General features: G+C 40.0%; 1 long non-coding RNA gene and 1 pseudogene across 1 annotated transcript; both read left to right on the top strand.

Moving 5' to 3' along the window:
- The first annotated feature begins 3,522 nt into the window (after positions 1-3,522).
- On the top strand, positions 3,523-5,282 carry LOC140585595 (uncharacterized). Its single transcript, XR_011987539.1, has 2 exons — positions 3,523-4,078; positions 5,017-5,282. It is a non-coding gene; the product is annotated as an uncharacterized lncRNA (long non-coding RNA).
- A 3,509-nt stretch (positions 5,283-8,791) lies between these two features.
- LOC140585605 (U2 spliceosomal RNA) lies at positions 8,792-9,024 on the top strand (annotated as a pseudogene).
- The last annotated feature ends 1,963 nt before the right edge of the window (positions 9,025-10,987 follow it).

The following is a 10,987-nucleotide window of genomic DNA, read 5'->3' on the forward strand; positions in this document are numbered from 1 at the left end:
GGCCTTACATTAACAAATACATCACCCCAAAAAAGCATTACATGAGCAATCACAGCTATTCCATTTTTTTTTTTATCTCAACAGAGAACATCTTGCAAGGTCAGTATTTGGGAGAGTTTCCTTCATGACGGTGGGTGAAATATACCACAGCTGCAGAAAAGCCCAGTCTTGGCAGAATAGCCATATTAATGAGCTCTTGAGCAAAGACCTTTACTCCCAAAGGGACAGAAAACTGTATCAGGCCATGCTGGCAAAGACCCTTGTTTCAAACCTGGTACCACTTTGCGTTGAATGCTGAAAAGGGCCCTTTAAATACATTAGGTATGTTATTTGCTAAACTTGGGTTTACTTTACTCATAAAAAGTAATATCCCAATTTACCCAAACGAGTGAGTACAAATATTGATTTGAAATATTAATTAATGTTAATATTGAAATTAATTAATATTAATATTGAAATATTGATTTGAGTAAATCTTATAGGATAGTACTGTGACAGTGGGTAGACTATAGCTTTATTTATTTAAAATGTTTCTTAGAATTGGGTATAAAGTCAACCCAAAAAAGTGAGTGCAAATTGTTACATCATTCAATCTGAGTAAATTCTACAGTTTATTTTTTTCCAGTTCATGTACAGAATTACAGTACATTACAGTATTTTATCGACAAGGTTCTCATAAATATTGCCCAGAAAGCATTTTTTCTACAGTATTGTACTATTTTAAACAGTATGTTACTGTAATAATGTCACTGTTTATTACAGCAGGGGTGCAGATTGAACCCATGACCCTGGAGGAGTGAGGCTATAGTAGGAGCAACGGGCCACTATTCATACTGTGAGAAATGATGTATTTTTAATCATACATTGTAACTGATATGTCGTTACACTGCTTGTGTATGCTTTGCACCTTGCCTTTCTCCCTTACTTGTGTTTCTTGTTCTCCACACCTTGTGAGCTTCAACATGAATTGATTGATTGTTTTTTTTAATAAGGCCCCAGGTTAGTTAGGTCCAGTCTCCTGGAAAATCACTAGAATGTGTCCTTGCCTTTGGAAGCTAAGAGCGTCTTATTTTCAGGGAGAGCCCTGTAATATTTAGTTTAATAAATTATTTTTATTGATAAACCTTCATACTGATAATCCTCTTGTAGTGGTCCTAAAAGAAAACATGACTGAAGATATTATCCATTTTAGTAGACACATTTCACGATTCAGTAACCTGACTTGTCCAATAGATGGCAGTGTAGTACTTCGACTAAGACGTGCTATGGAAATTGCCGGTAAAAACGGAAAGCTGGTTTTCCATTTTAAACGTTTGTCTGACTGAAATGACCACATGTTGTACATATGTAATCGTACTATACATCTAACCTTCAGCGTTGTATTACCTACCTTAATTATCTGCAGCAATAAAATATGTACGCGTAATTGGACAGCTGCAAGTTAAGCAATCTGTCTGATTTTACATTGAAGTAGGCATGGACGGACGGTAAGATGAATGCAGGAGAGACCTGTGAATAAGCTTAAAGTATACATAAAATATGATAAAATAATACATATTTTTAAACATTTAACTGGATAACGACAGCTTCACAGTACTTATATAACCCTGCACAATTTCGAATATCATCACAGCTCCCTGAAAATTAACAGCTATCATTATAGTACAAATAAGCAGTTATCCAGACATCCCGACTCTCCCGGAAGTTCCGGGAGTCTCCCACATATTGACAGCGACTCCCTGATACCCGCAAATTGAATAAAATATCCCGGAAAGAAGAGGAAGTAAACAAGAGCATGCATGCGAGACAGTAGTGTGTGCATCGCGCACTCGAGAGACACGCGCGTATGACGGAATGAGCGAGAGAGAGAGAAAGAGAGAACGTACATATATGTGTGGATCCCTGCGTGTGTGCCTGTAGCCCGTGCTAGACAGACAGCATCCTGATTGGTTTACTTAGCAAAATAAGCCAATCAGATTTCAATGTGGGCGGGCTTCTATTTAACTTCTCGAGGACCGAAGTTATCGGTTCAGTGGAGCATCATGACAGAGGGAGAGTGCCCCAAAAAACGGAAGTATAAAACGCATTTCACTTCAGAAAGTGTATCCATGTTTAATAAGGATGAAAATAATGACAGTGTTGCGTGCTGTACTGTTAGCAACAGTGATTTCAGCATTGCTCATGACGGTTTAAACGACTGTAAAATGCATTTTGAGGTGAGTTTAACAAGTGTCATTTCATGTGCTGTATTATTCAGGTCTACACTAGTTAGACACTTGGTTAGTTGCCAATGCTGTCATGAAAGACTCCTTGTAGACTTTTGTAAAGTAGCAATGGAATATAATTAAGGAATTTGCATAAATGGTAAAATAATCTACTTATATTATTATCAAAATAATACATAATATTGACCTTCGTAATTTAGTGTGCTGACTAGAGGAAATTAATGAAGAAATTAAACTGTGAAATCAAGTTTGTTGGAGTTACATCTCACTCCTTGTCGGGCGGTTGGGGGCACCTCACTGAACTGAGTTTTTGCAGGTTGGGATGTCTGAATTATTCTACCTTAGGGAAGGGAGGGGGTCCTGGCTGTGAAAGTTGGGGGGCGGCGGCAGACGATCTCAGAGGCAAACTGCTGTCCACCCAAAAATGCAGGCCCCTCATGTAAGATCACATCCACCCAAATGTTCCAACCCCAGAGGCAAGCTGCTTTCAACTCAACCCCCTGAACCCAGAGGTAAGCTCACTTCCACCCAAAGACCCTGATCACAGAAGTAAGCTGACATTCACCCAAACCCCCAGCCCCCAGAAGGAAGCAGCCATCTATCTAAACGACCTACCCCCAGAGGTAAGTTGACATCCATCCAACTGCCTTGATCCTAGGCGAAAGCTGCCCCGGTACGTCTAGGTGGTGACACTCCATCCTACAGGGTTCACGTGATGCACTTTCCTGAAGCACACAGAGGACACTTCGGGTTTTAGGTAAGTGTGCTTTGTTTTTCTGTGTGTGTGTTTTATTTGGTATGGATTTTATTTAATGGCACGTAAAGATTTTATTGAGCACTGTTTTGGTTGATCACTGTAGCACTTATTCATCAATATTAACATTATTAACATTTATTAGCATTTTATTTGATCTGTTGTGCTGTTTATTGTGCGATTAACCTATTTCATTCCCAAGCTTACTGATTTTATGTGTTTTGGGAAGGTGTATGATGCCGTTTTAGCCCGACCCTTGTGCAGAGTAGGGCTGCACGATATTGGAAAAAAATTACATTGCGATATTTTTTTCCAAACGATATATATTGCGATATTGAGAGCCATCAATCCAGGCTAAAGTCAATAATTACCAATAATTACATATTAATAATTTCACTAATAAGCAAGCTTCATTACAAGTGACAAAAAGGTTACTTAATATTTTATTCCAAAATTCGAACATTTCTGTAAACACAAAAGCAGAACACATTTTTAAATAAAACAGCAGCTTTATACCAACCCCCCTGATTGATTTACAACAATATAACTTAAAATAAATATATTTTTTATAAAACAACTTATAAGCATTTTGGTTCACAATCTTTTAAGTCAACTTTTCTTAGCCAAAGTGCCAAAGTAAAACAGTGTTGGTGTTGGTCATCATAATCATGGCTAAATATATGAAATAAACAAAATGAAATAAAATTTTTATATATTTTGTATTAAATCTTCTAAACAGATTAGAGAACATATTCCTGTAAACAGAAAAGCTGAACACATTTAAACAGCAGCTTTGCAACACCAACCCCCCTGATTGGTTCATAACATAACTTAAATATATATTTTTTTATTTGCTTTGCTAACTCAAGGTTTTTAGCTAAGAATACAAGTCTATCAACTAGAGGTCGACCGATATATCGGGCCGATATTTAGCATTTTTAATGTATCCGCATCGGCCGATATCCGAGTGCACTACGCCGATTTTCAGACAGGCACGTCTGCGGGCAGCCCAGTGTTATTGTTGCTGTGGAACACGTGACCCATGCTGCCTTGTGCAGGGCCACAGCCAGAAGTTTTGGAAGAGTCCTGGGATAAAACGGTAAGGCTTAAATTCTGATCTTTCAATGACCTGTTTATTTAAGTAGTTTGCTATGAAATGTTGCTTTAAAAGAAAACGCGAATTACGCTATTGGGAACTGGGGTAATGATAATGAGCCTTCAACCAACTGTAGCTTACAGGTAACATTAAGGATCATTGATTCTAATAGAGTTCGTTTTGTGCGCTTATTGGTGGGCTCACAGACGTTTTTTAATCGTTAAAAATCATTTTAGTTGTTAACATTTTAATTATTACCGTATCAGCCCGATGTTATCAGTTATGTTTTTTTTCTTGTGTCGGAGAGTTTCACTCTGTGAGTGTGTGGGGCGGAGCAGGCAACTCTCAAATACTGCAGCGTGTGTGAGAGTTGCGCTACTCTGCCCTGATCACAGACAGCGCCGTCCTCGGGAGACACAGAGCTGCTAAGAACAATGCATGGCGGAGAAAAGTGTTTGTTCGAAAGCCTGGTTACCATTTACTTGAGCTGATGCTGACAATGGTCCTTCTGTGCAACTTTTTTTCATTTGAGACCGGAGATTCAAACAATTTGTCAGACGTCTAGATAAAAAGTGCAGTTAGTTTCCTCATTAAACATGTCTGTCCTTTATACGGGCTTATACGTAGACAACGTCACAATCACTAGGGGCTTATGTTGTCCTTGCATACAAGGCTGTGCAATACGACAGTTATTTTATTTTCCGGGATCACTAGATTCTGATTGTGAATTTGGCTTTAAGCTATCTGTCTGCTAACAACAGAAACAACATGTTAGTGTACACTACTCATCATACCATGATGCACTTAGTGTTTTTTTTTTCTTCAAAATGTATTAGAGTGTAATTGTTTTAATGTGCATGGAATACTGGAATTGTAGAATGAATTGAAGATGAAGGTACTATAATAAAAATTCTAACCTTGCATTTATTCTTCTGTTTTAGTAATTGCTGTCTGATGGCTGAACAAAAATCTAATCCTGTATGGCAGCATTTCACAAAGCCAACACCAGGAAAAGCCAGGTGCAATATCTGCAGCAGACTGGTGAGCTTGGGAGCTGAAGAATGAGTTTGCTGCTAAAGAGATTCTGATGCTGCTATCTTTATTGTTTATAAGTTTAAGTTGTTTATAAGTTGTATTGTGTTTTTGTTATTTAAGTTTATATTTAAATTTACACAAGTCAGTATTCAGTAAATGCTAAGTTGAGAAATTTTGTGTATCGTTTGTTATTATTAATGTGATATTTTATCATGCAAATAGAGGGGAAAACGTCCAATTTTCGGCCAAAAAATATCGGCAGCATATATCGGCCATCGGCTGACCCTGACTCCTAAATATCGTCATCGGCATCGGCTATTGAAAAACCCATATCGGTCGACCTCTACTATCAACCTTTGCAGGCTTGAGACAGGTTCGTTGGCAAGTGACGATGTTGCCACTAGTACTGAAAAGTCTCTCTGACGGCGAGCTTGTCGCAGGAATACACAGGTTTTTGCGGGCAAGTCTGGCGAGATGAGGAAAGCTTAGTTTGTGTACTTTCCACCATGCAAGTGGATCCTCCTCTTTGTCTATTGGAGGTGTTAGCAGGTAAGTGTTTAGCTCTGCTTCCAAAGCATCCTTTAGGGTCAGAGAGGAATCACCCTTTGCTTCAGTTTCTCTCTGTTTAAAGAAGCTTCCCAATGACTTCTTTGCTTTCTTTGCCTGGGGTGCACTGGTAACGTTGGGCTCCACGTCAGTGCTGCAGCTTGATTTCTCCTGGCATTCCATCATCTGTGATACCACTCTGGCCTTAACTTGGGTCTTCTTGTCTGCACTGATGAAGTCTATCTTGAACCGGGGGTCCAAAAAATATGCCATATCTAGCAGCTTCTGAGTATCATCATCTTCGTATTTCTCATTGAGGTAGTCCAGCATCTTCATCTTTATGTTCTTGGTCAGGTCTGTGTCTTCCTCTCGCATTTCCAGTAGTGAAGTGTTGAAGAGCTGAAGAACTGGCTTTACAAAGGAGACACTGACGTATTCATCGCCTGAAAGTGCATCAGTGAAATCCAGCATTGGGCCCAGTGACTTGCTTACAGACTCCAGCACATCTATATCTTGCCAGGTTGGAATTAGATGCCGCAGCTTCTTGTCTGCAGACAGGACCTGAGTTAAAGCCTGCTGCTGCTCTAATATCCTGCTGATCATCATCTGTCTGGAACCCCATCTTGTTTGGCATTCTGAGATGAGACAATGTGATGGTAGATTGAGTTCCTTCTGGACTTTTGCCAGGGCATCGCTGGCCTTCCAGCTGTGAGAGAAGTGGCTCACCAGCTTCTTGCAGACTCCTGTAGCACGATCATTGCGGCCATCCTTTTTCACTGCATTTTCTAAGCGGAGAAAACAAACAAAACATTGCGAACTTTAATTATTGAAGCACACTGTTTTATTTCAAACAATAAATGAAGAGCTCTTTTCCGAAACGCGATAAACGCCAATAATAATTTCCTTGTTTAAAATGTACTGCAAGATGCAGTTTCTTTCCAAACCCCAATAAGCACCGAACTTAATTTTAGCCTAGTGAACGTTCTCGCGATCCAACGTGGCTGCGCTCCTAACAGATGTTTGTTCATTAGGCTATAATTCCTCAAAATAAGTAAAAAAATCTTATTAATATACTCTCTCTCTCTCTCTCTCTCTCTCTCTCTCTCTCTCTCTCTCTCTCTCTCTCTCTAAGTTTTCGGTGCTGATGCAGGACGCGTTCATGTACACGGCCCCTAAAAGCTGTGACAAAGAACCAGCAAAAGTAATGATTAGGAATATGTAAAATATTGCAATGAGACATTTTAATTGTTTATTAATAACTGCGAACATGAAAAATAAAAGACAAAAGACTTTTAAAAAAAGACAACCATCAATTTTTGGGAAAAATGGATGGATTTATAGCGTTTTGAAAAGAAAAAAAATTTACTTTGAATTTTTCAACAACAATATAGTTGTTTGATTTAATAATCATTATTCAACATGTTCAGACTAAGCAAAAAACATTTTAACAGGATAAATTGAATATTCACAAAATGTGTGGGTCTAGGTAAAACAATTAATTTCCCTGAAAACTATTGAAATGGAGTTATCGCATTTTGGAAAAGAGCTCCTCAAATGTGCTCATAAAACTATTTTTTGTTTAAAATTAAATGTTTAGTGTCTGTATTTTTTCTTACGTTTTAAAGCTCTACGTACACACATGCAACAAATTCATTTTACAAGTTTTGTCAGGTTCAGGACAGGTTATTAAGTAAAACAGCTGAGTAAAAATGTATTTTTATTTTGGATAAAGATCATGGTCATTACTCACCAACTGCAAGATGCAGTCTGTGGCCGAAGCACTGTAGCCTGGTCCACTTGTTCAGATCGGCAGCTTTCACCATGTTCGCTGCATTATCTGTTGTTATACAGACTTGACGTGTCTCATCTAAGCCCCAAGCGGACACCGCTTCTCTCAGGGCCTCTGCGACATTCTCGGCTGTATGACTTTCCGGGAAAAATGCCGTCTGCAAACAGCGACTTTTTAGCTCGAAGTCCTCTGCGATGAAATGGACCGTCAGACTCATGTAGGGCTCCGTTGTCCTGCTGGACCACAAGTCTGTTGTAGTTGCATAGTATTCCACGTGCGACAGTTCTGCTTCAATCTTAGATTTGCATTTTTCATACAGCTCTTTTATCGCAACTTGGGAAAAATATGTGCGGGATGGTATAACATACCGCCTGTCAAGCGTTCGGATCATTTTCTTAAATCCCTCTTTGGCGACGGTATTTAATGGCAACATATGTTTAGCGATATGAAACGTTATTGCGTCTGTTATTTCTTTCTGTCATTGAGAGCCTTTCTGGTAAGGTGTCACACTGGCAAAGGCATCACAAACATTTGTTTGTTTTGGTTGACATCCAGATTTGGCTTTGTATTCGTTGTAAAGAGCTTTGTGGTGCCGTTTTAAGTGATCAGACAAATTGGTGGTGTTTCCATGTTTTGTGGCCACAACTTTATGACACTCCATGCAAAGTACCTCTTTTTGGTCAACATCCTCCTTTTTGTAGCCGAAATAGTCCCAAATAGATGATTTCGACTTTCTTTTTGGTACGAAATCATTTTTTTGCGGCGGATCCTCTTCGTCGCGCATTTTTAGCAGTGAATGTTGGCTGTGAGCGGTGAGCAGCGACACAGCGAACCAATCACTGTGCAGGCACGCGGAACGTGCATGTCACCCCAGCAACAAGCCATACAACAAACTCGTGTTTACTGTGTGCTACCGTTCTCTTAATACACAATGGGCTTCTACCCTTCACATCGTATGTTCCGGCGATGTGACTATCGCTCACGCGCACATCGCGATGTCGATGTCAAAACAGAATATCGTTCAGCCCTAGTGCAGAGCTTGGAAGTCTGCGGATGTGTTCCTTTTTAACCCTCTGGAGTCTTGGGGTAGGCTCACACATTTCATTCAATATCATAAACTTAATTCCTGGCAAATAAATTATTTCTTATATATTTGGTTTGGTAACAAACTCATCTTAATCTTAGTGTACTTTAGATTTATGTGAAGTTTGTAATTTGACATTCAAAGTATAGACATTGCAAAATGCACTTTGGAACACTCTGTGGGTGTTTGTTTAATATTATCTTTGAAAGTCTTATTGTACTGTGTTGGCATGATTTGCATAGTGTGGGAATGTTTCAGCCTTATAGATTGTGATTATGTGTTAATGTAAGTAGTACAAGCATAATATTTATTATTCATGTATTTGAGCTGATTTACATTTTGTTTTGGTATGAAAAGGTTATTTTGATACGTCCCCCATGGAGGGGACCACATATTAAACGGATTTTTGGAACAGGGAGCCGGAAGTGGGGCTTGCCCCATCTGCTCCAGGCATCGACCCGGTATTGCAGTGCTTCCGGGAACGGTGCACCTCTATTGCCCCCTGTTGTTGAAAGGCAGAACTGACTGACTGAATGGGTGACTAATAGACTGAGTGCCTCTGGATGGCCAACTAATTAGCCGCATGTGGTGTGAGGGAGGGGCCCTGTCCGTGCGCGGCCCCAATTTCCCGCCTTTTTTCTTTTTTTTTAAAGTAAGGTGACACGCTGTCGTTTGTGCGGTGGGCAGCTGTGCTGAGGTAAGGCATGACTTCATCTTTGCCTTTTGAATTTTCCCTCATGTTTGTTTAAATGATTGCTGTTTTTTGAGAGGACAGGAGGACAGGGAGGACGCCGGTGGCTGCGACGCCCCTGGGCATTCTACTCTGCGCGGGGGCGTCACGGAGGCCCGGCTAACGGCGACCCGCTAAGCGGCAGCCCCATATCGACTCGGGTCTCTCTTCGGTCTTCAGGACCGGTATACGTTTCTTCTCTTTTCTGGATTGGAAAAGACAAGAGCAAAAGTGGAAGAGTTGACGAAATGGCGTCGGATGGCGTAGCTTCCAGCGGTGGGGCGTAAAGACCTTGCATTCCAGAGCATCCCTGCGCATATGAGAGTCTGCTCCATACATCTCCGTTCAGGTAAGTCAAGTTCCGGTGTGATCACTAGACTCCATTCCTGTGTTTGTCCCTAAAGAGAACAGCCAGGATAGGAAATGCTGGAAACCCATCCCGACTGGAGTCCATCCCTTCCCGGTGACACAGTAACCCGAAAGTGTTTGTGAGTGTGGTTTATGTCAGATTAGGAGAGCTGAAATGAACCTTTTGTTGGATGATAGTCGGCGACCAAAACAAGAGCTAGATCACAGAAAAGTGTTTCAAAAGCGACAGCGTCAAAGTGAAATGCAACGCTGGATGGAAGTTTTCTAGTACTGATGAAGGATGTAGAATCGGAATCCAGATATGTTTCCATACAAGGAATTTGCCTTGGTGGTGCTTTTACATGACATTACAAAGAACATAAGAACATAAGAAATTTACAAACGAGAGGAGGCCATTCGGCCCATCAAGCTCGTTTGGGGAGAACTTAACTAATAGCTCAGAGTTGTTAAAATTTTATCTAGCTCTGATTTAAAGGAACCCAGGGTTTTAGCTTCCGCTACACTAGCAGGAAGACTATTCCATACTCTAACTACACGCTGTGTAAAGAAGTGCTTCCTCAAATTTTTCTCCCGCTAATTTCCACTTATGGCCACGAGTTCTAGTATTTAGACTAATATTGAAATAGTCATTTGGCTGAAGAGCATCCAGACCCGTTAGAATCTTATAGACCTGAATCATATCCCCCCTTAGTCTCCTTTGCTCAAGGCTAAACAGATTCAGTTCCGCTAACCTCTCCTCATAAGACATTCCTCTAAGACCAGGAATCATTCTCGTAGCTCTTCGTTGCACCTTTTCTAAGGCAGCAATGTCCTTCTTGAGGTATGGTGACCAAACCTGCACACAGTATTCTAGGTGGTGTCTTACCAAGGAATTATATAAGTGTATCATCACCTCCCTTGACTTAAACTCCACACACCTAGAGATATAACCCAACATTCTGTTGGCCTTTTTTATTGCTTCCCCACACTGGCGAGAGTTACCCACATTTAGCAAAGACATATGCAGAAAGGTAATAAACAATAGACTGGCAATTGGGTAATATGATAATTATATGATAATTAAGTTTATTAATGGTAGTAATGATGGTATTATGATATTTATATATGTGTGTGTACATAGTAATCATTGTAGTATGAATATAAACTAAATAAATGGTATAATAATTTAAAGGGCTCTTAAATGGTGCCGTTATTAAGTAGCAGCCAAGTCAACTATATGTGCAAGAGTGCAATATGTATACAGAGTTTGCAGTATGTGTGCATAATGTGCAAGAGTGCAGAATATAATCATAGAGGAAGTTTATCAGTTGTTCACTGGTTATGCTGGTGGATATTTCACTGCAGCTGACGATTAATTGA

The sequence above is a fragment of the Paramormyrops kingsleyae genome, unplaced genomic scaffold (assembly GCF_048594095.1).
Source record: "Paramormyrops kingsleyae isolate MSU_618 unplaced genomic scaffold, PKINGS_0.4 ups33, whole genome shotgun sequence".
NCBI lineage: Eukaryota > Metazoa > Chordata > Actinopteri > Osteoglossiformes > Mormyridae > Paramormyrops > Paramormyrops kingsleyae.